Here is a 26,468-nt window from a genome sequence, read left to right on the forward strand (position 1 = left end):
ACTGTCTCTTTCTGTTATTTCTCATTCCACAAATTGCTGTATGTCACTGGCAGACAAAGGAGCAATTTTTCCATCACCAGTGATTTTTAAATTCATATAGAATACTCTTTTTACATTGCAGCTCAAGCAACAATTAATTCAGAAGTGTCCTAATGCCGTAATTGCCCAGGAAGTCAGGCTGCCTGATCACAGGGGTCCTTTCAGGGCTTATGAGCTTTTATTTTGTCTTTTCAGAGGTTGGCATGGATTTTAAGTCACTAATGAATTATCAGTGAAGAGACAGCAGCTAATCTGCAAACCCAGCTAAATAATGACAACTCCATATTTACAGTTACATTAGGCACCTGCCATTTAGCCAGGTCAAAGCTGATCCTTCAATTTTGCTTTGTTCTACTTCATGAACAATAATGGGTGTTGAAAGGTTAAATACTTGACCTCAGCCTATTATGTCTTTAGCCATCAACTGAACTTGTCACGTCATGGGAAAATTTTGTCAAGTTAATTTTATCAAATAAATTTTCCACAAACCCATACTAGTTAAAGTTTTATACACTTCTTCTAGTACCTATTAATTCAATCCCATCATAGGACACAGCACAATGTCCTGCTCTAAGGCCTGGCTTTTCCAGTGCTTCTGCCTAGCCACCCAGCACCTTTTCCCTGGAGGACGCAGAGTGTGGTTTTCAGGTAGCACCCACTGCTTGAGAAGCAAAATATTGCTGCCTGCCACAACCTGATGCAGAGGATCAGGCTAAAGCAGCTGACCGTGGGAGCCAGCGACCATTTCTGATGTACTATTGCCCACCACCATCAATCTGGTATTTCCTTAGGCAGCAACAGCAGTCCAACTATTGAGGACAGAGAGCACAGTCCACCCTCACATCTGTACATCCAGCTGTCTTCCTAACCTCTCCCCCCCTCAGCAGCCCATAACAAAACCCAGATCCATTCCACAAGTCTGTGTTGTACAACATTAAGTCATCACATGTAATCTAATAAACTAGAGACAAAACACTTATGTCATATTCTTAAGTCTCTGAAACTTCTCCAGACGTAAAAAAAAAAAAAAAAAAAAAAAAAAAAAAAAAGAAAGAAAAAAAAGAAAAAGAAAGTAATAAATTGGGGCACGAGGTGGTGAGGATGGGGGTCAATTAACATTAACAGAGCACAGAACTCTCTACTCAGCTTTTCCAGGTTTTCTGGATGCACTTTCTTTGATGCTAGTGATTTTAAAGGATGCTGTTTTTAACAGCTGGCATTACTGGACTGGAATCTGTTTTGTTACAAACCTCTGAAAACAGCTACAGTGTCTTTTCCAAATACTGCACAACACTATCTAATAAAATCCTTGCCAGTTCTGTATTCTCATTTATAGTTATACCATTCCTATTGAGTAATGCACCAACTGTAATGCTACAGTTCACTTTGCTCCTCATAGAACTAACAGCCCTGAACACAGCGATCAGGACAATCACATCCATGGTGCAGAGTCTTGGCTTCTTTTTTAAACAAGATTTATAGCTAGCTCATCTTCAGTGTTCAAAGACTGAAGTCACTTGTGAGGTGAAACAGGAGGAGACTAAGTTCTGAGAACACAAATTAGTATTTCAACCTCACAAATTAAACCATAAAGGATTAGTGTAAAAAAAAAAACCAACCAACAAACAAAAAAACCAAACCAACCAAATAAAAATCTCTTAATTTTGTATATTTGGAAGCTAATGCAGGTATGCTGTGTGTCCTAGAAATAGGTGCCAGTGGGAAGCATTCTGAGTTGTGTGTTGTGGTGGGCAAAGAGATATTCTATTAATCTCTTAAAACCAGTAATCATCTACTGTAAAGAGCTGGAGACCAGACTCTGGGACCCAAAGGCCCCTGGCAATTCTGCGCTCTCAAATAATTCACAAATAAAGTGCCTGAATGCTCCTTCAGAATTTTAAGGCAACTTAAAATGGGCATGGGGCTGTTGCTGCTGAAAAAAAGCTTTAAGAGTACCTACATCAATGACGCTGGATTGGGGTTTTTAATTATATTTTCATCTAACATTTTATATATCTGAACATGCAGAACTAATTTCTTCTCATCTATGTGATCCTAAGTATATACATACCATGTATAATCTTGATGGGTGGAAACCATATATTTAAATTCATTTCCTCTTTTCCTGCATAATACCTCTATAAATTTAAGTCAGATCTCTTCTGGCACTGCAACATTATCACTGCCAAATGGGTATTCTGTCTTTCAACACTTTTAAGAAAAGGAACTTTCTTTCATTTTAGACCAACAGATTCACATAAACTTAAAATACAAACATTTAGCTAAGGGCTGTTTATATCTATTCCTAGTTATTAGAGTTTCCAGCATCAGTTCCTGTTATAATAGATGCTGATATTCTCCTATAAAGTTAATAAGCAGTTTTATGAAGGAATGATTACATCTCTTAAATCCCAGTCAGCTTCTCAGAACTTTAAAAAGATCACAAACTCTCAACTGCGTAATAAAAAGAGAAGCTACAGAGAACGTTAATCAGTAATCACTCCTGAAGAAAAAGAGTAGATACAATGTTTATAGCATTATTTAACACACTCTGGTTCTTTTTGTTTGTTTCTTTGTTTTTCAAAACCCTAAATGGAAACTGTTCTGTCACAGTAACAACTGCAGTTCTCCAGAAAGCGCCTGAAAGAATATCACTGACAGTTCATGGTGAAATTGTTATTTAGGCTTACCATGTTTTAAGAACTGGAATTTGTGTTTCAATGCTATAATAAATAAATAATGAATAATAAATAAATAAATGTAATTAGGCTTCTGTAAGGGACTGAAAATTTCTTTTCCAACAAAGTTTTACAGAGGAAAATTCCTATTCACCAAGTGCTCACTGACCTCAGTCAGTCTTTCTGGTCAGTATGATCTATTCTAGCTTTTTCTGAGCAAAATCAAACATTTCCCAACTGTGCCTGGTGGTTTTCTTCCAGCCCTCTTAAGCTGAAAGGCAGAGTAGCTCTGCAAAATGATTTAATGCAACAGACAAAAGATGAGCCTTAGCTTTTCCCTTGGCCATTCTGAGATTAAAAAACAACAAAACATATGCAACACAACTTCCATATTCAATATGCTAAGGGCCATTAAATATTCGGAGGCTTTCATGCCCTCTTCATTTAGTTACCACATGACCTCCCCGTACAGGACACCCTCTTCAAAGCTGCTCATAGGCAGTCTCAGAACCTTCTTCTACCAAAGCTGGACCTACCATAAAAAAGGATAACAACACTGTGATGTATCCACAAGAAGTACTGATGTAGACATGACAATTTCTTGCTCACCAACCACATTCCTAAAGGCAAATCTGTATGTCATGATGTGGAAAGAATAAAATTTCAAAAGTTCTCCATCAAGTATGGGAGACTGATGAGATCTGGATATCAAAAGCTCACCAAAAGTGCCACAAAACGGGACCACAAACCCAAAGTACATGAATGTACACCCCACAAGAGGAACACATGGAAAATGCATTAGCTTACACAGCACAAAGCTCAGTGTGCGCTTCCTTGATAACAGCAATAGATTTATTAAGTAAATAATCTCTCTCTCACTATTTATTATCTCCATTCAATTCTTTCTCAAGTACTCAGCATAAGCTTTATTAATTGCCTAAGAAATCATAAATACTGGCCCTAAGGAACTGCCAGAAGGAGGAGATCAAGTAATTTAAGGTACTAAAGTAAACGTTTTTTTTTCAAGCAAGCATCTTCACTTCAGCTGAAACAAGACCAACAGACTTCCCTTAACAAATGTGTTTTCAATAAAAAAATCAATACTGAAAATTTTATCTAAAAATGTACAACAACCAACCACATGGTTCAAATTTCTGCTGCATATCAAACCAAAGGAAACTCCAATTTCTAATTTTGCATCTTTATCTGTTTATAGAAGGAAACCAAAAATACTATTGGAGTCTGGTTTAAAAAAAAATCAAATTAAGTATTACAAATTTACAGAAATTGCTTTAAATTATCTTAAAAAAAAATAAATCCTTAGCTATAAATGAAAGACCAATTGATACCAAATATTCCTGAGTTATGTTTCAGAACACAAAGGTTTCTTCAAAGCACTTTCTTTCAAGAGCTGCTACGTCAGAATATTGATGGTTGAGGATTTGGTTGCTTCTTTAAAAGTCACAGAATCATTGAATAGTTAGGGTTGGAAAGGACATTAGGATTATTTAGTTCAACACCCCCACCCCCCACCCCCCCCCCCCGCCATGACCAGGGACACCTCACACTAGACCATGTTGCAGAAGGCCTCTGTCCAACCGGGGCTTGAACACTGACAGGGATGAAGCATTTACCACTTCTTTGGGTAACCTGTTCCAGTGCCTCACCACCCTCACAGAAAATAACTTCTTCCCCTTGTTTAAGCCCATCACCCCCTGTCATGTCACTACAGTCCCTGATGAAGAATCCCTGTCCAGCACCCTTGTAGGCCCCCTTCAGATACTGGAAGGCTGCTATAAGGTCTCCACGCAGCCTTCTCTTCTCCAGGCTGAACAGCCCCAACTTTCTTAGAAACTCAGAAACTTAGTTTCTTAGTCTTAACCAACTCAAACCATTCATGCATTTAAAAAGCCTAATAAGTCAACAATTCAATGAGAACATAACTGTAAAAAGGATGTTAACTTTGCTTTTAGGAACTAATTTTGTTTGTTATTTTAGTAACATCTTTTTTAAAGTATCAACTGCAAATGCAGAAGCTAAAAATAAAAGACAGAATCACAGAAAGCTGTGTAAAATTCAGAAGTATGCAAGTGCCTCATAACTTCAAAAACTGCATTGACCATCAATAATTAATTAAATAACCACACTTGCTGGCAGTGTGCCACAATCCACCTCTTCAGGAAACACCAGAAGAATGTATGACCACGACGTGGTTGGTCCCCGAGTTACCTGAAGAGTACATTGTGAGCTATACTTATTAATTCGTAACAGGAAATCTACTTACTTATGAAGTTTTGAAAAGGGGATGGAAATAGCTCAGATGTTCCTCCTGCTAAAAAAAAATCTGCATTAACATTTCACCATTTTTTGAGGAGGTCTCATTTGATCATTTTGTTCATTGTCTTTTGGTTACGTTTAAAGTTTTCAATGAATGGTTTTATGAACCACCTCTTCACATCCTCACACATGAAAGACTGAAGTCTTTTCTACCAGTTATACTATCTATATCAAAACTATACAAGTCCCTAGTATTCATCCATACTTTTAAGATAATAGTAACAACTTCAACTGAGCTTGATCTAATAAAAAGGAATTGCATGGCTATGTCTGGTAGATGTTCGGTTGAATGGAGCATCCAACCTTCTGGTTACTGCAAGATGTAGCTTCTCAAATATTCAGCTGTAAATAATTATATGTATATACATTCGTACAATCAAAATGTATAAATCCCAGCTAGGGTGACAGGTATGGCATGATCTCTGGCTTCACGATCAGCACGTTCCCTCAGTCACATGGCCATGTATCCACAGTGGATAAGTACACAGTCCTGCTGCCTGGTGAGACTGTAGGGTGGTCACTATTGAGGCAGATAAGGGCAGGATACAGGCTGCAATTCATCCAGCTCAGTACCCTGAGTCTCCGCTTATGACTGATGGGCCTCAAGAATGGTAAGAGATAGAAACAACAAGCACAACCACATTATTACAGGAGACAAAAGAAGAAAATAATAGGAGACTTAAAATAGTGGAAAATATGCCAGTTAAAATGCATGAAATGGAAATTGTTTCCAGAAATGGAGAGTGAAAGAGTTAACTACAATATTGCAGTGACCCTCCAGGTTCTTTCTGTATATTAGAGTCAATATCCAATGAGGATTTTCATCACAACTTCTAACACAAGTTCAAGAACTGGTGAACTTGATCACAAATTAAACTAAAGTTCATTCAAAAACAAAAACTCCACTAATTTTTCTTAGAAACTAGATAGAGGGAACAGTCTGCTCAGTGTAGGTCAATGCAAGACTGCTCGTTACAGCACTGCTTTCGGAACAAAGCATCCAATTTAATTTTAGCATATCTGACTAATGCAATTTTTGGTATTTGACAGGAAACAGTTCCAGGAAAAAGATTTCATTACTCTAAGTAACACTGACAACCCATTTTTCTTCAGTTCATTATATTATCACCTTGCTTCTTTGACCTCATTCACCCCAATTTAACAAAGCCATTAAGAGTAGTTTTGTTTTTCTGATAAACCATCCCATCAACCCTTTGATTCTTTGACACCTTCTTCTTAATTCCCTTGATTTTGTCAACATCTTTTCATAATACTTATCTTAAACTGTCTGCAAGTCGAAGAAATGTAAATGTACTCCAGGACAGAGAGGCATATTATAAAATAAGGAAAAAACACTTCTTTTTCCCACCAAGAAAGGTCCATAGAATATTTCTACACACAGCTGGAACTGACCTTCATTCATTACTATCTCAAACTCAGATCTTATGTATTTTCATATTTCTTTAAATACCATCAGTTTTTAGGTTTCTCAGACAAATTTGCTTTTTAGTTTAAGCTGCATAGCTGCACAGTATCTAATATTTTTTGGACAAAACTCAATGTAATGCTTTTCCTACTGATTTTTACTTTGGGAGGCTGGATGCTGAATGAAGGTTGATACTATCCTGTTCAACATCTTTGTCAGCGACATGGACAGTGGGATTGAGTGCACCCTCAGCAAGTTTGCCAACAATACAAAGCTAAATGGTTTGGTTGATACCCTGAAGGGAAGGAATGCCATTCAGAGGGGCCTTGACAAGCTTGAGAAGTGGACAATGCCAACCTCATGAAGATCAACAAAGCCAAGTTCAGGGTCCTACACCTGGGTCAGAGCAATCCCAGGCACAGCTACAGGTTGGGCAGACAAGAGATTCAGAGCAGCCCTGTGGAGAAGGACTTGGGGGTCTTAGTTGATGAGAAACTTAACGTGAGCTGGCTGCAGTGTGTGCTTGTAGCCCAGAAAGCCAACTGTATCCTGGGCTGCATCAAAAGGAGCGTGACCAGCAGGTCAAAGGAGGTGATCCTACCCCTATGCTCTTGTGAGACCTCACTTGGGAGTATTGTGTGCAGTTCTGGTGTCCTCAACATAAAAAGGACATGGAACTGTTGGAACAAGTCCAGAGAAGGGCCACAAGGATGATCAGGGGACTGGAGCACCTCCTGTATGAAGACAGGCTGAGAAAGTTGGGGCTGTTCAGCCTGGAGAAGAGAAGGCTGCGTGGAGACCTCATAGCAGCCTTCCAGTATCTGAAGGGGGCCTATAGGGATGCTGGGGAGGGACTCTTCATTAGGGACTGTAGTGATATGACAAGGGGTAATGGGCTCAAACTTAAATAGGGTAAGTTCAGGTTAGATATAAGGAAGAAGTTCTTTACTGTGAGGGTGGTGAGGCACTGGAATGGGTTGCCCAGAGAAGTGCTAAATGCTCCATCCCTGGCAATGTTCAAGGCCAGGTTGGACAGAGCCTTTCAAGACATGGTTTAATGTGAGGTGTCCCTGCCCATGGCAGGGGGGTTGGAACTTGATGATCTTAACGTCCTCTCCAATGCTAACTATTCTATGTTTCTATGATTCTGTCTATCTCTGCTGGTATTTTCTCAACAGATTCCTGTCCTTAGAAGTTATATATTAGTTCTTCATGGGAATAAATTTTGAGTTCTAAAAATTATTTATTAAATCATGCCAAATATGGTTAAACATTACTTTTTTACATGTCAAATCAAACAAAATTTAGACTTTGTGTGTACACAAGACTCAAAATACATCTCAAAATTAACTATGTAATAAGCCATCATAGTATTATAAACATTAAATATCATAAAAACTGCAACACACAGCCACTTACTTCTATAATATTTTCCAAACAGTGTTAAGTATTTAAAAATTTAACTGTCCACATATTTAAACAACTATCTACCTTGTGCTGGAACAAACCAAAGCGTAGGTGGTGAATCTTCCAGCTGAACTGAGCAAAAACATGAGTATACAGACAAGTGAAAAGAAGCCAAAATAACTTCCCTCCAAAGGCAGAAACTCATTTAAGCATATGAAAAAAGAAAAGAAAAGAAAAAGAAAGAACATAATCATTAGGGAAATGGATTTATCTCCTGTTCTGAAAGGATATAATAAACAACAGACACAGCTACAGTGTGGGCCATGTCCAGGAAATGTGTGAGGTCCCTTGGACCACACACTCCCTACAGAAAATCACACATAGTAATGACGAAGTAATTAACCCACTCAGGGCAATGCTCCGATCACTTACATAGGGCTAGAAAAGTAGAGAGAGACATTGACCAAATAATTACTAGCACCTCAAGAACTACTACCATTGCCAGACTGAACACCAAGCATCCCAGTGGCATTTAAGGATTGAGGATTCAGGCCCCTGCACAGGCTTGCACTCCAAAGTAATTCCAACATGACCAAAGAAACATGTTAATTTTAGACATAAGTCTTCTATTGATTGCTTCATTTATTTTTTTAAAACTTCAAGATACAAAAGCCTCCAGAACTGCAGAGCTCCCTGAACCATGGTCAGCAATCACAGATCTGGTTATGAATCATCTTGTGCCAGGCTTCAAGTTACAAACACCCAAACCTCCATGCAAAAGGAAAAGGAAAACCAACTACTTCCTGATCACATTACATTACAATAGAAGGAATATTAATTTTTTCATTCAAAAGTTGCTTCTCCTCCAGCTGGCTGACAGGTAAAGAATGTCTGCCCTTTTTAGAAACCAAACGCACCCTATCTTCAAAATAAGATAGATTAAATCAGAGCAATTCAAAAACTTTGCTCTCAGCAGCTCTATAATCCAGGGGGGAAGAACCAACTACTGAATCATTTATTCCACTGTGAGAAATGTAAACTTCATACAAAAAAAAGGTTAAAAAAAAAAAAGAAAAAAAAAAAGAGACGAAGCTTCTGCTGCATAGACAGGTCTAGGCTGACTACAGCCATATATAGTAATTTTCCCCTTTAAATCTTTATCTTGGTCAAATGAAGACACACACACCAAAAAGAAGTATGCATGGTAAAATTAAGATTTAAAGCTTAAAATGTGCATCAGCATCTATTCACTAAGGACAATGCTGAGCAGCAATTTTCATTCCTCTTTTGGTTCATAAACAGAGGTATTACATCATTCCTCAACCATTACTGGAGTAATAGCATGCGCATGTTAAAGAAAAAAACCCACGACATTTAATTTGAATTACCTAAATTCAGAGCTACTAGGACATGTAATTCATCCAAGATCAAATAATTCAGAATGATATGCAAAACCAGAACAGCAGCGTGCAGCAAAAAGACTTTAGGAAGTTGCCAGTTGCACACAGCAGACAGAACTGGTAGGTGAACATATTTATTATTTTTTAAACAAGACCAGCAGACAATTTCTATCATCTGGTAATGAGATAAACACAGATTAAGAAGTATGCTTTTTGCTTCTCACAATCAAAATCAAGATGTCCATGGCGATCCAAAGACAACAGAGCACTCCTCCCCTGAGCCCAGATTTTGGAACCTGTTGAACTCCTGCACCGTCACTTAGACTTTCTGCCTGGTCCTCTCTTTATGAGGACAATGGCCTGCACACAGGACTCTTCTGGACATCTGTGAATATGAAGCTAGTGCTTATTTGTTACTATTTCATGTAAGGTTTTTAGCTATTTTTACCAAATACAGTCCTTGAGGAAAAACAAACACTTGACCGTACCTGCTTCCTCTCTGAATAAGGAGATACACAATGATGTTTTGAGCTTCTCAGGCTTTGCAGAAAACCACAGGAAACTAAGGTTAAAAACAAAACACTGTTTTTCATTCTATGAGTCCATGATTCTAAAAAAGAAATGGGAAATAAGCTTTATAAATTTTGAGAATTTATATTTTTGAGAGTGAGGTGAGGAACATAACGGTCTAAGCCCACAAATACCAAGGATCGGTTAGTTTTGTTTCCCCCTAGACTGCAAACTGCTTCATCACACAATGGGACTGTAACTGCCCATTCTTCATTTATCAGACCAACATCTTCCTGAAATGAGCCATAATGTCTGATTTTAGAGGTAATATGGAGTATATTACACGTGTTTGCAAAGATAGCTACACGTATATGGCTCCCCTCAGCTGACGAATGATGACTTGGCCCAGATGGACAGAAACAGGTCTGATGCACTGGATTTTAATTAACCAATGTCTATAAATAACCTTTCTCAATATCAGACACAGAAAACCACAACTGAGTAATGACAGCATTGATTTTCATCAGTATTTGTCTTTGTTCAGTCTTTCTAATAAAGGAAAGCAGACGGGAAAGAGACGTATTTGTTTTCCAAATTATCTGGCTTGTTTGATGCAAACCTGAACTCTTAATTATCATTGAAAAAAAAATGTAGTCAATAAAATGATTCTAATTAGTCACAAGCAAGCATGAATGGAAGTGAAGCAATAAACATCAGTGCCTACAAATACAGACTATCCCTTAGCAGAGAACTCTATGACCACAGATGAGGATTTTGAAGGAAAAACTTCAAAGGGAAGATTTTTAAATTGGTTATTAAATTAATCTTTAAGACAATGCTACAACTTTTTCATTTGAGACAATTTCTGACATCTTTAGAAATCATATAATATAGAATGAAGCATAAAATGTCTGGCAACTTGACATATATGTGTTATTATTTATAGTAGTATAAGTATTAAAATTTTTACCATGATTATTGCAGGAGGCAAGGATGCTAGTAAAGGCTTCTTTGAATTCCAAAAGAAGTCTTTAACAGTTTTCTCCTAAACAGTATGGTCTGATTACATTAAAAGTCAGAAGAATAATCACTCTCTTAGATACTACATCTTAGCCCATGATCAATCTAAAAACTGATTAATAGCTAGATTCAAAGTCATTTTTCTTTTCTTTCTTTTCATAGAATCATAGAATCGTTAGGGTTGGAGAGGACCTTAAGATCATCAAGTTCCAACCCCCCCTGCCATGGGCAGGGACACCTCACACTAAACCATGCCACCCACGGCTTCGTCCAACCTTGTCCTGAACACTGCCAGGGATGGAGCATTCACAACCTCCCTGGGCAACCCATTCCAGTGCCTCACCACCCTGAGAGGAAAGAATTTCCTCCTTATATCCAACCTAAACTTCCCTTTTTTAAGTTTTAACCTGTTACCCCTTGTCCTGTCACTACAGTCCCTAATGAAGAGTCCCTCCCCAGCATCCCTATAGGCCCCCTTCAGATACTGGAAGGCTGCTATGAGGTCTCCACGCAGCCTTCTCTTCTCCAGGCTGAACAGCCCCAACTTTCTCAGCCTATCTTCATATGTGAGGTGCTCCAGTCCCCTGATCATCCTCGTGGCCCTTCTCTGGACTTGTTCCAACACTTCCATGTCCTTTTTATGTTGAGGACACCAGAACTGCGCACAATACTCCAAGTGAGGTCTCACAAGAGCATAGGGGCAGGATCACCTCCTTTGACCTGCTGGTCACGCTCCTTTTGATGCAGCCCAGGATACGGTTGGCTTTCTGGGCTGCAAGCGCACTGCAGCCAGCTCATATTCATTTTCTCATTGACCAACACCCCCAAGTCCTTCTCCGCAGGGCTGCTCTGAATCTCTTGTCTGCCCAACCTGTAGCTGTGCCTGGGATTGCTCCGACCCAGGTGTAGGACCTGGCACTTGGCATGGTTAAACTTCATGAGGTTGGCATCAGCCCACCTCACAAGCGTGTCAAGGTCCCTCTGGATGGCATTCCTTCCCTCCAGCGTATCAACCGAACCACACAGCTTGGTGTCATCGGCAAACTTGCTGAGGGCGCACTCAATCCCACTGTCCATGTCAGCGACAAAGATGTTGAACAAGACCGGTCCCAACACCGATCCCTGAGGGACACCACTCGTTACTGGTCTCCAGCTGGACATTGAGCCATTGACCACAACTCTTTCTGTGCGGCCATCCAGCCAGTTCTTTATCCACCGAGTGGTCCATCCATCAAATTGATGTCTCCAATTCAGAGACAAGGATGTTGTGTGGGACAGTGTCGAATGCTTTACACAAGTCCAGGTAGATGACATCAGCTGCTCCACCCTTGTCTATCAGTTCCATAGCCCCATCAGAGAAGGCCACCAAATTGGTCAGGCAGGATTTCCCCTTAGTGAAGCCATACTGGCTGTCACCAAGCACCTTGTTGTTTTTCATGGGCCTTAGCATGCCTTCCAGGAGAATCTGCTCCAAGATTTTGCCAAGCACAGAGGTGAGACTGACTGGTCTGTAATTCCCTGGGTCACCCATTTTCCCCTTCTTGAAAATGGCGGTTATATTTCCCTTTTTCCAGTCATTGGGAATTTCACCTGACTGCCACGATTTTTCAAATATGATGGACAGTGGCTTTGCAACTTCATTCGCCAGCTCCTTCAGGACCCATGGATGGATTTCATCAGGTCCCATGGACTTGTGCATGTTCAGGTTTTTAAGATGGTCTCGAATCAGATGCTCTCCTTCAGTGGGCCCAAGGTCTTCATTCTCACAGTCCCTGCGTCTCTGCCTTCCAAGACTTGGGTGGTTTGGCCAAAGCCTTTGCCAGTGAAGACCGAGGCAAAGAAGTCATTCAGAACCTCAGCCTTCTCCAAATCCTGTGTAGCCAGTTCTCCCAAGAGCTTCCTGAGGGGGCCTACATTCTCCCTAGTCTGTTTTTTATTTGCTATGTACCTCTAGAATCCCTTCCTGTTATCCTTAACATCCCTAGCCAAATTTAATTCTAACTGGGCCTTAGCTTTCCGAACATGGTCCCTAGCTTCCCGGACAACACCCCTGTATTCTTCCCAAGCTGCCTGTCCTTGCTTCCACTTATTATAAGTCTCTTCTTTCATTCGAATTTTCCTCAGCAGCTCCTTATCCATCCAAGGAGGTCTCCTGGCCCTCCTGCTGCATTTCCTTCTGGTTGGGATGCAACGCTCCTGAGCTTGTAGCAAGTGATCCTTGAATATCAACCAAGAGTCTTGGTTGATATATCCCACGGAACCTTACTAAGCAGGCTCTTGAAGAGGCCAAAGTCTGCTCTCTTGAAGTCAAGGGAAGTGAGCTTGCTGCACACTCTTCTCACTGTCCTGAGGATCTCAAATTCGACCATCTCGTGATTGCTGCATCCAAGGCTGCCCTGGAGCGTCACATTTCCAACCAGCCCTTCCCTGTTGGTGAGCATGAGGTCAAGCATGGCACCTCTCCTTGTCAGCTCCTCTATTACTTGCAGAAGAAAGTTGTCTTCCACACAATCGAGGAACCTCCTGGATTGCTTGTGCCGGGCCGTACCGTCCTTCCAACAGATGTCAGGGTGGCTGAAGTCCCCTATGAGAACGAGGGCCTGTGAGCGTGAGGCTTTTCTTATCTGTCTATAGAGTGCTTCATCCACAGAGTCCTCTTGGTCAGGCGGTCTGTAACAGATCCCCACAGTAATGTCTCCCATCACTGTTTTCCCTTTAACCCTGACCCACAAACTCTCTGTTAACTGATCACCTGTCCCCAGAGTTCCATACTCTCCAGCCTATCCCTAACATAAAGGGCAACTTCCCCTCCCCGCCTGCGGGGCCTGTCTTTTCTAAGAAGCCCGTAATCTTCCATTCCAACACTCCAGTCATAGAAGCCATATTTTTGGAGTATAAATCAATAGCAAAAGGCTAAACAGAGAAAAAAAAAAAAAACATTTAAAGGATTTTCTTTGAACTGTTTTCACAGCTTGTATCTAAAGCATGAACCCTTGAGTGTATTCCCTGGTTGCCTCGCAAAGAACTTTTCATTGTTCTTCAACTTAAAGGAAGACTGTTAGGTATCTAAACAGTAGGTTCATGCTTACCTGACATACTTCTCTGTATAATCAGTTAATGACATAGCTGAACCTTCTCCTGTCCATACAGAAGAGGTGATTTTGTCCAACAGAATAGCTGGACAGCTTCCCTGTCTAAACAGAGAACTTATCTTCCTTAATCAATTCCAAAATTCCCAACTGTGATGTTGTTGAATATGATTAATTGTATTTGGCATAGCTTTAATAAACCTTCAGAGAAGAGAATTCTGTTTTTTATATGCAAATGCATCATCAGTTCAAATATTTGCAGGTATCAGATGATGATATTTGAACATGAGAATACTTTCAGGTTTTCCTACAGTTTATTCTTAAGGTAGTCACAAAACAACTCTACTGTGGTAACATCAATTAACGTTCACTCAATGTGTAGAGATCAAAGTAGCTACTGTACACAAACATACCAAAAAGAACAAAACAGCACTCAGTTATTTACAACAAACTTCAATAGTCTTACCTACACAAACCCAAATGTTGCCTTTCTTTCACCAGCTCCAAAGCCACATAATTCAATGATGACCACTTTGGTATGTGAAGTAAACTGTAAAGAGTTTCAGTCTGATCAACCTATTTTCAGCAACAGACATGGGAACTGACTACAAAGGCTCAGGAAGGAGCTTCCTAAAACCTACGTAATCCTTGCTTCTTTAACCCAGCCTCTATTACAGCAGCACAGGATAACCTGGGAACTCTACCACATGGGACAGTCTAATACCTGGTACTAAAAACTCTCTGTGGCAGTATAATCACTGCACAGGCTTTCTACCTTCAGCCAAAGTTACTTTCCCTCATGCGTCAGACCACAGAGAAAAGGAGGATAAATTGTTTATTTGGTATTACAAGAACAGAGGAAACACTTAGGTGGTAAGACATGAAGAAGCCTGTAGACACAGTCTAGTGGGAAAGGCACTGTTCATTTAGCCACTACAGTCACTTTGGAAAACGCAGTAAAAGCATGTTAAATACATTAATACATGAGAGAAAAGTAAAGAATGCATGTGTAACACATGGCTGTGCCTTCAATAGTGCCAGATTACCATCTGGTACGTTACCATCTGGTATGATCACCATGCAATACAAATTTACTCCCTGAGCAGGTGCAGACACAATCACATTTCTGTCAAATCTGCCAGAGTGCAGGATGTTGCATTCTTGCTGACTTCATGCCAGCTGAAGGAGACAAACGATACCTGATCTGGCATTAGGACAGTCACAGAGAGATGAACAATACGTGACAGAGCAGAAAATCTACTAGTACAAGGTTAACGTTAAAATTGAGGATGACAAGGTATGTTTACATGAGATGTTTGCATTGTATGGTTATGGGGTTCTGACCTGCTGGCGAGTGTGTTAAAGACATATCATTGACTCAGCACTCTAAATCAATCCATTAAAGCAGCATCTGTAGAACAAAAAGTAACACAGCATCCTCCTCCCTCTATACTGCTCTGTCCCTGTCAGGCCTCTAAGAGCTTTCAGTCTTTTATCTACCTGCAGAGAATCTCACATACTCTGTGTGCATGTCAGCAGTTTAAATTATCTATAGTAGAAGGGAGAAGGGCAGAGAGAAGAAAAACTTCTGTATTCAATACAATTTCACACACAGAGGAGAAAATAAATCAAGTTAGGATTACAGACATAGCTGCTTAGATTGCCTAAATGAGACAATGAGTATTATCTCATCTGGCAGTTTAGCATGACTGAAATGAAACGTAATTTGTAGCTGATGCCAACTGGCAGAAGACAAACAAATGTTCATGGTAATTTTTGTGCTTTATTAAAAATGTACTTATGCCTTAAATTGTAAGGAAAACAAATAGAATGCTTTAGGTCTACAAAGTACAAGATTTGCAGATGCTACCCTCAGCTGCTAACTCACAGAAAGATGTGTCTTGAGTTTTACGATTTAAAAAGACAAATCTAAAATTATGCCAGGTCAAATCTTCTACTCGGTACCCCTGTCTCCAAGAGCAGCCAAAAGCAGATGTCCGGGGAAGAAGATAAGAATAGTGTAAGCATTTAGTCATTCTTTCCCCAGATACGCTCCAGTCCTCAATAATTTGCAGCTCAGGGACTTTCAAAGCCAGAGGTCAAGCTTACGTATTTCATAATTCCCTACAGACTTTTCTTCTATTCATTTTGTCCAGTCTCCCTTTGAATTGGTATAAATTTTCAGTATCTAACACATCCTGTGGGGTTACACAGCTTAATGATATGTGCATGAAACAAAACTCTTTTTGCTGTTCTGAACCCAACACCCGCTGGTTTCATTTCCACGCTCATTAGTTCTTATACTGGGACAGTCAATGAACAACTGATCCTTATCACCCTCACCATCTTGTTCATGTTTTTATAAAACTATCATCACAATCACAGTTGTCTCTTGTCGCTAATTTTCCTTTGTATGGAAGGTTTTAAGCATCTCCGATTGTCCCTGCAGTGAACTGGAAAAGCAAAACATACACTTAGTCTTTCTTCTATGGCTTTACTTTCCCTGAATGTTCTTTTTATTGCCCAATAATCTGGGCCCTACAGGCTCTCTGCATCAGACTTTCTGCTCCTCAATTTGCTCCTCAAATTCTTTTCCAACCTGCCTTCTTACCGACATTTAATTCTGACTGAGTTTGACCTTTATGTTTTCCCTTTCCACACGCTTGCACTTCCTTAACTACAGCTACTACCCCTGAAAGTGCATTTTTTCAACAGCCTTTGATTACACAATTAACTAGAATTAATATTACAAAAATAGACAAGGATGGAGGCCAACAGTTTCTTGTGAAAATATTTTCTTCCATCACCTGTAAATTAATGGAAAAATTTGTGGGGAAAGGAGGTTTCTCAGCACTACAATTGCCATGAATTGCTTTCCCCAGTCCACAGGACTATCAGAAGTCTGGTGAACTTTTCTTTCCACAGTTTCTTCAATACCCAGATCAGATTTAAATCACTTGCACTACAAGTAAAACACTTTATCCTAAAATTTTCTCTCTCCTTTACCCTTCCTTCACTGAAAAGGGTCTTTACAAGCATAAAAAAGAGACTTAGTAAAATTTTTTTTTTTGCCCTTTTTAGCTAAGGTTTCCAAAGAAATTTGTTCCAGTATTCTCATGATTTGCATTATGTAATAAAGTAAGCTATTTTATTACCGGGCAATGTTAATTTAGAAAAGGTAGAATGTTTATTGGAGGAAAAGACAGGAATTCAAAATGAAGACCTAGAGGAATGACCTGAAAAAACAATGTCATCTTCAGTAAGAACATGTGCAAGATGATACAATTAGGCAGAAATAACCAGCTCTCTAATGATAAGTGTGAAAAATATCTTAGAACACGCATCCTTAGATGAGGATCTGGTGGATCACTGCCTGACCATGAAAAAAAAAAAAAATCACAGTGCTGCAAAAAAGACGTGCTGTGTCAGTAAGTATGAAGAAGATACTACTTCATTTTACTCAATGTCATTAAAACCTCAAGTTAAATACAGTCTTAACTTGGACAGAACAAAACACATGTGAAGTAATGGAAGATAACCCAAAGAAAACCAACAAAAATAACTGGTGTAAAGAAAACAGTACCTGTGAGGTAAAAGAACTGAACTTAAAGAAAAAGAGGTCATGATAGCTTAGAAGAAACACAATAAAACACATTGTAAGAAGAAAAATAATTATTTGCTTTGTCCAATACAGATGCAGCATGGGTAGTTATGGCGTTAAACAGCAACAAAAAAGGTATGAATTGTGTAACATGATGATGTATGGGAGACTACTGAGTTCCTTAGAACAAGTCAGAGATGATAAATATGAATGCTCCTTTCCTGGGGAAAAGAATGGACTGGATGACTTCATAAGGTCTCTTCTAGTCCTGCCTTTTTATGTTCTTTTCCTTGGACCTGAGGCAGAACCTTTTCTTTTCAGCGATTAATAAAAAAAAAAGTGGGGGAAAAGAGGCTGTTACATGGCTGCCTTGAAAAAAATAAGGCTACAAACAACCTGCTCACACATAAACTATTCATTCAGACCTTTTCCCTGTCAAACTCCAAGAAGCCTGTGGAAAGAGAGGAAGACTAGCTGCCAAGAGCTGAAGGCATAGTGCTGAAAGCATGGACTTCTATTCTCTGACCTTCCCCTTAAAACACTCCTTAAATGTGGCTTGGAAGCAGATGCATACTATGGAAAGCACAGTGCATGCATGCACGCACCACACTCCTGATGCACACTGAAAGCAAAAGATTGCACATCTTCTGTGCAATGTATGTAATGTGCAACAGAAAAGTTAGGTAAACTCTGCTTACATGGGCTACTCAAGCACCAAAAGAATTAGAATTCTCCTTAGGCTCTGTTTTAGACTGGACTTTCACTCTTTCACATCAACACATACCATTCTTGCACTAAGAAAACTCAAGAAAGGCTGGATATTTCTGTACTCCAAATTTGGCTGCGATGAAAGGCAAGCTCTAATTCAAACTGTCAGGGCTGTCATGGAATGCGGTCTGGGTCACTTAGATATAAAGATTGGTTGAAGGTAATTACATTGATTTTATGCAGTCATGATCATGACTAATGACTGAATAAACACATGTTGTATGCACAACACAAACCTCATGCACATTTCTGCAAACTGGATATCTCTGCTAAATTATCTCAGCAAAGCAATCAGCTGGGCAGTCTGTGGAAAATCTTGCACGCCAACTGTCTTGTTCTATGTCTATTAGTAGCTTAAAGAAAACAGGGAGAAAAATTAGACCTTTTTTAACTCCTGAAAGGTAAACCACATCATACCAACACTGTCCTGAGAAAAATTAATGCAGAGAGAAGACACAACACTGCATGAAACTTCCTGTTAAGCATAAAACTATAATTTCATTCTATTCCCAACTCGGCCCACCACTTAATGTTGAACTAGTAAGTAAAAACAATTTTCTAAAAGCACAGAAACAAATCCACAAGTTATGAATTTAAAATTAACGTAAATGCAACTAATCTCAACATGTAGAAGTTATAAAGGAATATGTTACCATATTTAGACTAGAACTTACCTTTGAAATTTTCTTATAAATTCTGAATTACTTGGACTTGCCTACGCAGAATGATGTTCAGGTTCTACCAGGTGTCTGTTCTGAAACAGTTACAATTGCTAAAATTGTTACTATGGCCACTTACACTTCCTCCCTTATTTTGTGAAATAAAGTGCGTTCCATACAAGGCTAAGAAAGCAACAGTATTTATGTGACTTACCCTCCACTATTCATATTACAAGCACAATTCAATACATACTATTCATCAGTACTAAATAGTTATGTAGAAAGATGCTGCCATTCTTTGCACACAAAGAACTCTTTTGAGAAATTATGCACAAATCTGACTTTAGTTGTTGTGTTTTAATCCCAGATAGGAACTCCGCACCACACAGCTGCTCATTTCCTCTCCCCCTTTGTGGGATGTGGAGGAGAATCTTACAGAAGGGCAAAAGTGAAAAAAATTGTGGGTTAGGATAAAGGCAGTTTAATTGGTAAAGCAAAAGCCACACATGCAAGAAAAGAAAAACAAGAATTCATTCACTATTTCCCATTGGCAGGAGGGTGTTTAAGGCCATCACCAAGAAAGCAGGGCTCCATCAAGTATAATGGTTACTTGGGAAAACAAACATCATCACTCAAAATGCCCCCAGACCTCCTCCTTCCCCTAGCTTTATATGTTCAGAATAATGTCATATGGCATGGGTTACCCCTGTGGACAGTTAGGATCAGCTGTCCTGGCTGTGTTCCCTCCAACTTCCTGTGCACCTCCAGCCTCACTGGCAGGGCAGCACAAGAAAAAGCCAAAAAGTCCTTGACTTAGAGTAAGCACTGCTCAGCAACAACAGAAACATCACTGCGTTATCAACATTAGTCTCATCCTAAATCCAAAACACAGCACTATACCAGCTACTAGGATGAAAATTAACTCTATCCCAGCTGAAACAAGGACATTATTAAAATCTAGATATCTGACAAACTATACCCTTAACTGGAGCACCTTCTCTTTTACAGGTACTTTATTGCAGGAACAGTAGTTGCATTTACAGCACTACATATACACCACCTACTTAACATTTCATAAAAACAGTCCACCACCCTATATCTGAAAATATTTTTTTACAGCTTTTCCTCCACAAAACTCCTTTTTGCACAGGACATATCAAAGCAATACACACACGCTGAAAGAAAAAACAAGAGTATGTAACCATTAAAATAAAGCTTCTCTCAAATGCATTTGCCAGAATATAAAACTGGTGCATTAGCACCACCATGCACTTTAATGATGAGGTCAGGTTTTGACAAATGAAAGTTCAATGAAAACTCTGAAAAACCTGTTTACAATGATCCCAGACATAAGCCTTTGCAAGCTGCAATTCACTGACCTATGTAAACTGATTTGGCTTTCAGATAATTTCCTAGTGAATACTATTGCAAAATCCATAAACACAGATGGCACCAACTGGCACCCTATTTGCAATCTCAGTAGAAGATCAAATAGAGAGACTGAATTTATCCTCCCACATCACAGGTGATTCTTTCCAAATAGGTTTAAGGGATTATGCCCAGAAGCTGAACCAAGAAAGTTCTGCCACAGCTACCCAAAGTCTCAGCCACCTGAGAAGCCACATTGCTTGAACTAAGCTGGTTCAAAAACTGTACAGCTTTTAATAAGAAAATGCAACATTCAATTCAGACCAGGTCCAAAGTGTAACTACTACAACTATCCTGTTAACCATTTCTATTAGAAGTAAACTTACAAGGTTTTTTTCTAAAGCACAGTAACAGAAGAACCTACTCAGGATGAAAAAGAATCCTGCAAGATGAAAAGGCCAACAATCTACAATCAAACCCTAAAATACATATCAATTTTATTATTAAAGCTTGTTATATGACTTCATCTACAGAACAGAGTGACAACATTAATAATGCTTATTATTAATAACTGGTAAATTGTCATAAACAATCTTTGAGAATACATACAATGTATGCAATGTCAGGTGTTGGCAAACATGAAAATCAATTAGTGAACTCTAAAGCTAATTCAAATTCAAGTCATTTTCACTGGTAAGCTGTTACATACCACATACAAAACATGAATCTAAAAATACCTCCACAGTCTTCAAGATAATAAGACAGTACTAAGACAATGTAACTTGAAATGGAGACAACAGTGACAAATGAGGCTGCGCACCTGCTTCAGCAATATTGTTTTCTTAATCCTTTCTGAGCTCTAGAAACTCTACAAAGGTAAAAATGAAAAGATCTGAAAATCAGCTGAAAGACTTTCTTTGCATCTGGGTTCATTTATTACAGTCTTCTCACTGACTGGAACACAGTATGATGCTTTCTCAAAGATATTTTTTCTCTTTCTACAGTGTTTCATTTTTATGGTTTATCATTTAGCTTCCATGCTTTCACTATGGGCCTCAGGAAACACCAGCCAGCAACATTTAAGCCAATATAAGAAATGTTTTCAGGAACAAATACTGCTGCAGCATTCTGCTCATGCAGCTATGTCTCAAACATTCTGGATTCTCCTGTGAAGTGCCCACATCTAACTTAACTACACAGCTCCAAGCTGAGATAGTATGATTATGAGAAGCAGAAGACAAGGTAAACTGGAGAAATTAACCTTCACCAACAGACTGATACATTTTTTTAATTATATATACTCAGTCAGAAACTGAATGCTATTGAATGTGCGAACACAACAGTCTGAATATTTTCTGCTGTGATATATATGTGCTCTGTCATGGAAAAGATAATTGCCCAGTTGTCACATGCATTCCCTGAGTTTACAATTTCAGATATATTCCTGATCCACCATGTAGACCAGGCACATTTGCAGTCATTTGCTTGCTTTTGCAGCAAATTTATAATTAAATTATTTTTCATTGCGGGTTTTGTTTTTCTTGGAATTACTTTCCAAAAGCTATCTTCTAGGAAAATATTTCTAGGAAAATTCTCTGATTAACCAGTGTTGAAATGCTTATCGGTGGTTTATGTCTGACCTCCTAAAATCTAAGCATAGGGAGAAACAAAAGCAATTATAAAAATTTTATATCTGAAATCAGCACTAAAATATTTTCCAAAATGCATTAACTACTTTCAATAATATAACAGAAGAATGACCCAAACTATTTGCTTTACTTAGAAGACTGTTTAAAAAAAAAAATAATAAAACTGTCTTTTACGCACCTTTCAGAGTATCTGACCATACCTCCTCAGCAATTTTAAAAGACAAGTGATAACACTATTTTTCATCTGGTCCTTAAAAAGGCAATAAATTCAGCTTAATTCCAGTTTATGTATGTAGGAAGGTGATTTTAGAAGAACGCACCCGTTAGTTCACCTTTCCAGAGCAGATTTTAGGCACCATGACCTGGAAGAATCCTGCCAATTTTTGTGAAAGCTGTAAAACCAGGAGGGAAATACAATGTAAGCAAAAGTCTTTGGCATCATTTTAACAGACTTGTCAGATATAATCACATCAGCAATTGTCTCTGCATCAAAGAAAGGACTCTGAGAGCCATAACACCTTCCAGCCATTCACCACCTCTGCCCTTTTTCCCAAGTGAGTTCAGAATGTTGACACCACAAATGATTTATCCCCTAGGCAGAAAGCAGAGAAATGGGAACTGCTGTGGGGGAAGGGAGGCCCTGAAAACAGAGAGGGAAGAGGCAAATGGAGAGACACAGAAGGCCCCTGTTCATGGGAAAATAAGGAACGGTGGCACAAAACGGCTTCTATCATTGCCAAATGCCACCAGCAGCTCAGAAGTTGATCTTTGCTCTCCTCCCTGCAGATGGGATGGTGCAAAGGGTCAGTCAACAAGAGGAGCCGTGTTGCTTGTTCCTGTGCATAAACACACGTGTGTGTAGGAAGTGAGGACAGTTAGGGACAGCAGAGCAGCCATTCTCACTGCCCTCCAAGATTCACCAAACAGCTCTGGGCTGCTGCATGCCCCCTCAGTGGGGGTGTTCCTATTGTGAAGAAACTGCTTCCTTTTCCTCTTGTAACAAGTTACCTTTAAGAGGCTGAGGGTGAAATTCCTAGAAGCTGGTTGTTGCCTTCAGTGAATAACCAGGAATCTTACTTCAGCTAGGAACTGCCACCCCATGTACAACATGTCCCCTCATTCTAAGAGCTACTCTTTTACTTGGGAGCCCTTCAACTGGTACTCTAACTGTCCAACAAAGGAGAAGCTTCTGGAAATACAAATTTTGATTAAGAGTTGTGCTCTTCATATCACTCAGGAAAATAGTGATGTGGTTTCCTTTTCATGTAATGATTATTTGAACAGTAATGTCTACACCATACACAAAACAAAACACTGTGTTTCTTGCCTGGTGCCAGCTATATAGTCACCTGCAGTCCAACTTGGTTCTGCCGATGTAATACCATATAGCATTTACTATGTCATTGTCCTACTGTATTACAGAACACCACAAGCAATTTTCACAGCTACAAGGTAGAACATGAAAAATTACTGGCTTCCTTTCAGCCTTAGCCAGCAGTGTTCCTGTTCCAAACTTACAAGCAAAGCACACGCAAGAGTGACTGTGAGAAAATGTGGAAGAATATGGTTTGATTAAAAAGGTAAAAAAAAAAAGATAAAAAGACACTCTTATACAGAAATGCTGTACCCAGTCCCAGTGATTTATACTTCTTAAAAGCAAATGGCATCACTATTACTTGCCCGACATATGGGTACATCATCTCGCAAGCATTTCCCAGAATGCTTAATAAAAACAGCAGATTAACTAAAAAAGGATAAAGTGGGCAATTTCTCAGATACTGATTAAACCCATGCCATGACCCAGACAGAGGAAACCTGTGAAGAAGGCTGTGATGTGTTTAAAGCTGGAGTGGCTGAAACTAGCATATGCAGTGAAAACTGAGGAATGCTTCCATGAAAACTGTGTCTGAGATAAAACCCTCTCATTAACAACTGCCCTAACAGAGCAGACTGATGATCTGTCTGTATCCTGCAACTAACAATGGGTGGAAAGGAGAAGAAAGTGACGGAGATTAATCGGGATTGTATATTTGTAAAATGTTTTATTCAGAAAAATAAAGTGGAACACTGATTTTAGCGTCAGTGACACTTTGTAATAAGCCACTTTGCGCACAGCATGTATTTAGGTCTCAGTGAGTTACAGCTCTGTAAGGTTTTAGTGACCAAAGCAAACCCCCTGAAAACAAGGGGACTCCCTGCAGGTGTGAGCTTGTGCAGCCAGAACCCGCTGCAGGACTGGGACTGAGCAGACATTTTCATTAAGGTATCTGTAATGGTGCCTAGGAATGCTTCTCTATGAAAGCCAAACCTTTCAATTAACACATATAATGTTTTCTTCTAGATGAGGTCAGCTAAAGCTTTTTAACTGTTTTCAGTTATTCCTAATAACACATCTGTTTTCAGGATGCACACACTCACACCATCTCGTCTGTCTGCTTCTGGCTCAGTACAAACGACGGAGCAACCCAGCCGCCCCACCACCAGGTACTGGCAGCGCTCGCACTTGTCCGGACACAGCACGTTTTACTTGATGTTGCTCCAACGCACCCGCAACTTCTGAATTGTGGGATCCAATCTCAGCGGCATGTTACCGAGTTCATTTGGAGCGACGCCTAAACTACCAACAAACCTTCACTGGTAACTTGTGCCGTCTACTTCTCGCCCTTTCTTGTAAGTACTCTAAGGAACAAAATACCCTCACACACACACGTCAAAAACTTGAGCGCAGAAAAGCGAGAGGAAGGAAGAACACGTCGGAGCGAGAATGCGCCAAGGTGAGCTCTGAACCCTCGCTTCCCCGGTCAGCTCTGAGGACGCGAGCGTCCCCAACCCCACGGACTGGGCTGCAGGTGCCACGGCCGTGGCTGCAGGCCGGGCAGAGGACAGCTCGCCTCCAGCTCCCCTCTCTCTCCACGCCTCGGCTCCCGCACGAAGCCGCCCGGGGAGCGTTCCCAGAGGGCGGCGCCCCCGCCGCTCCGCCCGCCTCGGGCCCGCGTCCCCGCCCCATTCCTTCTGCTCTCGCCGCACAAACGGAATGGGAGAAAGCGTTGGCAGCCCCCCGCCGCCTCCCCGCGGCCAGCAGCGGACACCCCGAGAGGCAGCCGCGGCCGCTCAGTTCTGCGTACGTGTGCCTGGGGTACCCCCTCCCCACGGGCGGAAGACCAGCGTCCCGCCGCGGCTGGCGGCTCGGAAGAACCTCCGCACAGGAGGGAGGGAGGGAAAGAGCGGCGCGGCAGCCCGGCGGCTCCGGGCGCCCCGCGGGGAAGGGGCCGGGAGGTGCCTCCCGCCTCTCCGCTTCGCTGGCGGACTCTGGGCGGCTCTCGCCGCACCACGGCCCCATCCGCGCCGTTACCTCCGCGCTGTGCCCCGTACCCTCCTCGCCCCCCGGCAGTTTCCCGGCCAGTCCTGGGGCTAAAAGCCCCTACCCGAGGTGAACTGCAGCCCGGCCGCCGCACGGGCAATGAATGGAAACGTGCCCAGCCGTCCTAGTCCTCCCTCTCTCCCCCTCACAACTTAAGTGGGGCCGCCGCCCCCTCACCTCGGCCGGGCAGTGGCGGTTCCTCCGCGTTGGGGCTTTGCTCCCGCCGCAGCCTCCGGCCCGCGCCCCGCCGGGCTCACCCTCCTCCGCTCCCGCCACGACCATGCACCGAGGGAGCAAGAGTTGAATCCCGGCGACCGCCGACCCGCCCGCCCCCAGCCGGAGGAAGGGAGTGAGCGAGAGAGGGAGACGCGGCGAGGGGCGGGGAGGGATGGGACGCGGCCGCCCTGCCCTGCCCAGGTCCGGCCCCCTCCCACTGACGTCCCCCGCTCTCACACCGACAGCCGCGGCGGTGTGCCTGTGCCCGGGGCCAGGCAGGCTCCAAGCGGGACGCGGGAGGCCCAGTCCGCGCCGCTCTTGGCCCTGCCGGCAGCCGCCGCGGGCACCCGGCTCCTCGAAGGGTCGGGCTGGTGTGCTCCCGGCCAGCGCCACAGCCGTCGTAGCGGCTGGCCCAAGGGAGAGCTCCAGCAAACAGCCCGTATAATTACAGACCCCCCATCCTGGCGGTTTAAATAACCAGAGCTCCTTCCTCGGCCTCCCGCCACGGACCCGCTAAGAACCGGCATTATCAGGCCCGGTATTAACCACTGCCGTTCCACCACCCGTGACCTGCCCCGCTGGACCTCCTTGTGGAGGGTGCAGTGAATGAAAGCGAGAACTGTAAACATCAACTCACCCTATTTCCAAACATTCCTCTCAGTCTAGACCTTCTGGAAAAAAAAAGAAAAAATACTTACACAATTTACATTGCAAGAAAATTTCTCCAAAATTGTCTGTAAAGCTTCTGTTTTTGAAACTTTTCATCTGAGAATAAATGGTTTCCCACCAATCTCCCTTTAAAATCCCAGTTAACAGTCTTCCAGCTTAAAAGCAGCACCCTGATGAGCCGGGGTTTTCAAGAACTTTGTAATTTTTAGTGTTTTAAGATATCTACTGCTAAGCACGTATGTGTCTACTAGTATCAATACCCATTTAAAGC

The 26,468-nt window shown here is 41.2% G+C and overlaps 1 protein-coding gene across 3 annotated transcripts in view; it reads right to left on the reverse strand.

Annotated features, from left to right (window-relative positions):
• The window catches only part of LHFPL2 (LHFPL tetraspan subfamily member 2), a 128,176-nt gene extending 102,351 nt beyond the window's left edge, over positions 1 to 25,825 (reverse strand). For 2 of the 3 annotated variants that reach the window (XM_057405447.1, XM_057405445.1), the window contains exon 1: positions 25,490 to 25,825. The gene's annotated coding sequence lies outside the window, so the exon portion shown is untranslated. Of the gene's footprint in view, positions 1 to 18,949; positions 19,030 to 25,489 lie in introns of all 3 variants that reach the window. The other variant, XM_057405446.1, reaches the window with a different exon arrangement.
• Positions 25,826 to 26,468: the final 643 nt, after the last annotated feature.

The sequence above is a fragment of the Pezoporus wallicus genome, unplaced genomic scaffold, assembly GCF_028554395.1.
Source record: "Pezoporus wallicus isolate ANWC-B61680 ecotype Strahan unplaced genomic scaffold, APGP_CSIRO_Pwel_v1 scaffold_2696, whole genome shotgun sequence".
Classification (NCBI taxonomy): domain Eukaryota; kingdom Metazoa; phylum Chordata; class Aves; order Psittaciformes; family Psittacidae; genus Pezoporus; species Pezoporus wallicus.